The following is a 4,465-nucleotide window of genomic DNA, read 5'->3' on the forward strand; positions in this document are numbered from 1 at the left end:
TACTAGGCCATTTAGTAACATATTTTGCAATGTGTTCCATTAGGCCGTGTTACTAAGTGGTGTCCCCAGTCACACATAACATTTGTTACCGTATGTCAAAATTTGTGTTGCAAGTTACGTTGTAGTAACATGCATATTACGTGTTACTAAATGTAGTGGTAACATTTTTTCGCAACTATAGTAACACCAGTAGTAACATTATTTCATTGATCTAGAACATCGGCAGTAACATATTTTTTGTAACTTAGTAACACAACTACTAAAAAAATCCGCTTTCGGACCCAACTAGTAACATAATAACCAAACATTGTAACACCATAATTTAGAGTTGTCAACTATCCTAGTAACAGCTGTAGTAACACCATTAATAACACCATTGTATTAGTACTAAATGTTATTTTCTACTTTTAAACACAAAATTAGGTAACCATTTTATCCAATATACATTCATTCAACAAAATCACATGTTGAATTAATTAATTCGTTTATTATGATGTTTGGCACCATTCAAATGACAAAGAGATTGAATCACCACACATCCAAATATTGAACATATGAAGATATTTATTAATATAAAAGAGTGCAGATGCATATACATTCCAATAAATAAATAACAATATTATTGATGCAATATCATAACATTTATATAAGTTTGACTATAGATAACACAATTGTGACAAATACAAGATTGCATTTTTCAATCTAGCAATGTAAACTTTAATTCTTCCTAAGAAAAATCTCCGGACTTCATTTCCTTCCAAAGAATTCAGCTAAAACTCAATTATCCATCTCTCGAATCTGTAAAAGAAAATTGGACCTCATAGTTAGACAATTAAATGTACATATTACTAACTGACTTACTAACAATCAGCTAGACTATTCTAGATATTGGATCTCACAATTACACGACTAAATTGGACGTCACAGGTTATACGATTAAGTGTACATATTTGTCTAATCAAAGTCTATCCAAAGTTCCTTTTTAACACAGTAGTACATAGTACTAACAATATTTTCCCTCAAGAAAATATACGAAGGTGCTTACAGGATATCAAGGAGCTACCAACCAGCATAAATTTTGTAACAGACACCGAATATTAATTACAATATAAGTTAATGTGCGACTACTTTTTGTAGATACGCAAAAATTCTAGAAGTTCCTGGAATATATTCTTGATGTCTCTCCACTAATATTGTTCAACCAATCACAAAACTTGGAATAAAAGAAGCCTTATTGCTTACTTAGCAGGATTTAGGGTGATGGCAAGTAGTTATCATCCGACACTGAGCAATATTTTAGAGCCAACCCAACATAGCTTTACCTTGAGTGAAGAACTACGCCTTCTGCTTGAGAGACGTTGATTTCTAGTCCCCTGGTGGTCTAGTCTTTCAAAACATTGATCCATCTGATGTTTAGTCTCCCTCACCTATAAAGAGATAATAATTACTGGAAGACAGGCCAGAAGTAATCAGAACAGAAACCAGCAAATGCTTCTTGGGATAGTTGCAACAGCCTATGCATCTAGCATGCCTGCAGGCTGCAGTTCACAGCGTATTCACATAATGAGAAATGGTAGGATAACAAGAATACAAGTTCAGTATGTAGAAACTAAGAGTTGTCAAAGATTATTAGCTAAAGTCTTGCTAACAATTTAAATAACTTTGGTAAATGAGCTCCTTTCAATTCACAAAATTATACCAAATGGAAGTAATTTTATAATCTCCGAAGAAGAAAAACACAATAAATGCTAAGCATCTCCATATACAAATATGAGCAGCGTAGTCACTAACTTGTCCACTCAATGTTTTAAAAGTGATCAAATTTGAATCAACAACAAGAGTACATAATCATATAAGCACACCGCTCATAGAAAGCTGCAACTTCGGAATTCAAAATAATATTACCTCTGGCACAGAAACAATAACAGGGTCTTGAGGCGCTGATGAATTTGGGTTAATCAGTAACTAGTCATCAACCTGTGCCACCTGCGAGGGCTAGTGGTTGTTTTAGTTTTTACATATAAAGTCCAAGATAATGTTGTAGCGATGATCTATATATGTGCAATTACAAAGTTAGATCTAAATTGCTAAGGGTTCACCAAAATACCATCAACATTACTGGTAGGACCTACATAAGTTTCAGTTATGCAGAAATGCTAACATATGCAGAAATCATTAACATTCACACGGCTAAGATACTTTAACACCAATACCCACATGTATATGTGCCCTTTCGATACCACATTGTCTTTGCTTAAAGTTTCTTTCTTCCGCACTGATTGCACAATACTTTTTTGATACCCAGAGGACAGTTTCCATCGACTCTTCTCTGGCTTTCAGCTTCATACTTAAGTTTATTCCCAAGCTGGCACCCTTCAATAAGCATTCCATCATGCAGGATGCATGCACATACTACTCTATATCATTTGAGAGGATTGAAGCATTTGTTCCTGCATGCTAATGAAACAACAGTCTGCGATTTACTAGTAAGACAACTGTTAGGCTGTTAGCGGTTATCCAACAAAAGGATTAGAACTGCTCATAAAAATATGTAGTTTAATCCATTTACAGTTCTGCCTAAAGGTTGTATAGAGGATGAATCTCAGTGTATAAAAATACTGGTAGTTAAGCTAACATTTCTCTGAACCAAATGAATCCAATATTTATCCAAAACAGTCTCTTAATTAATAAAAATGAAATGTGTACTGATTGAAAAATATAATGTGGGGAGTGGATGCAGCAAGTCATACATGAATAAGTGTGTATCATCTAAAAGGATCTTACTTCTACCAAAGCTCACGAAATAGCGCATGTTTATTAATATCACTGTATACCCTGAGCTATTTCTGGTAGTCTTAAGAGGGTTCAAATTTTTCCTGTGAGATCAGACATAAAAAAAAACTGTGAGATCAAAGCTGAGTAGCTGACTAATGTAAGTCTGCTGTTTGACATATTAGGCAGTCAGAATAAAGTGTAGGCTGGGGCTTCGTTTACCTGCTCATATGGGCAGACCAAGCAAGCTGCAGCTGTCCAGCGTATTGAGCTTACTGCTGCCACGAACGACCGGATCGATTTGCCATTCTGTGTGCCTAGGCGAAGTCTTCGGCCAGCATGATCCCGAGGTTGAACGGTGTATTCACCCGCCTTCTCAAGCCTATAACATCGAGTAACTGTAAAAATTTACGACACACATATATTGGATCAAAATAGTTGTATGCCCTTCAAAGATTAGAGTAAGAGATTATATCTTCATTATTTAGGACCTTGTGACAGTAATTGTGTAGTTAAAAATCTCCTGATGTACATAGTTATGATTAATTTAGTAGAAGGAAAGCCCGTGCAAACCTTGGTATTATTAATTACTTCAATCTTCCTGTAATGTTAAGCCCATCCATGACCAATTCCTACGTTGCACGGATACAGGAAAAAAAGTCACGTATCAGGGGTTGGAAACGTCCAAATAAGGGGATACACCCAGATACCTCCAGATACATGCTTAGTTCAACAGGAAATTAACAGACAATTTAATTTGACTAACACTAGTTACGCCCCAAAAAAATGCAATTCCAACTAGCATAAAGGATGGGGTCTCTGTGACACCTCTCATTCTCCTAGGGACAGCGAAATACTAGCTGGGGCTAAACTAGGGTTTACATACATGGCCTGGTTTACATACATGGCCTGGTTTACATACATGGCAGCTGGGGCTAAACTAGGGTTCAAACAAAACGAATTGAGAGCACAGCGGGACGATCAGACGGAGGGAGCACTCGGTGGCTGCCGAATTACCTTGTGGTGCAGGGGCCTGAACAAATGCCTGAACTTGACGGGAGCAGAGAGGCGAACGTGGTACGATGGTAGCCAGCCCTTGGCAAGGAGACACGACGGCGAGCAGCGGGCGGGGTGGCTGGGCCTTGGCAAGAAGACGCGACAGGGAGCCGCTGGCGGGGTGGCCGGCGCGACGGGGAACAATAGGACAGAGTGGCCGGCGTGACGGGAGGAGCGCAAGGTGGCGGCTCAGTGGTGGGGGTGGGGGGCGCGGTGGGGCGGCATTGTGGTGGGAGGAGGATGGGGGCGGCGCCGTGGGGGAAACCGATGGGGGCCGGGCCGGTGGTGGGAGGGCGAGATGGGGGGCGGCGAGGTTGGGGCTGCAGTGCCCGCCTTTGTGCGTGCAGATCAGATAACTGCGGGGACTTTGTTTGCCGCTGATTTATAGGAAGAGGATCTATTAATTGAGGGGAAGTGTAGCGGGAATGACTAAAATTTCCATTTTGTATCTCAAAAGTTTCAGCCAGAATAACCAGATTGGCGCGGGAAATGAAATTTATTTTTCAGAAAAAGATATTAAATTTATTGATCAAAAAAGTACTCGTGCAATAGCCACCCGCAAAGATAAAAAGTACATCTAGATCCCTAGGATTATTGTGTCCTCCCGATCAGGATGTAATTTTTATACATACATAAC

General features: G+C 39.1%; 1 long non-coding RNA gene across 2 annotated transcripts; it reads right to left on the minus strand.

The window, feature by feature from the left end:
* Nucleotides 1-2,238: 2,238 nt before the first annotated feature.
* On the minus strand, nt 2,239-3,902 carry LOC124683393. Of its 2 annotated transcripts, XR_006996674.1 has the most exons (4): nt 3,790-3,902; nt 2,995-3,154; nt 2,785-2,876; nt 2,239-2,457 (listed from the first exon to the last, which is right to left on the minus strand). It is a non-coding gene; the product is annotated as an uncharacterized LOC124683393 (long non-coding RNA). The 2 variants fall into 2 exon arrangements; XR_006996673.1 differs by lacking the exon at nt 2,239-2,457 and having other exon boundaries at nt 2,546-2,876.
* Nucleotides 3,903-4,465: the final 563 nt, after the last annotated feature.

The sequence above is a fragment of the Lolium rigidum genome, chromosome 1, assembly GCF_022539505.1.
Source record: "Lolium rigidum isolate FL_2022 chromosome 1, APGP_CSIRO_Lrig_0.1, whole genome shotgun sequence".
NCBI classification, from domain to species: Eukaryota; Viridiplantae; Streptophyta; class Magnoliopsida; order Poales; family Poaceae; genus Lolium; species Lolium rigidum.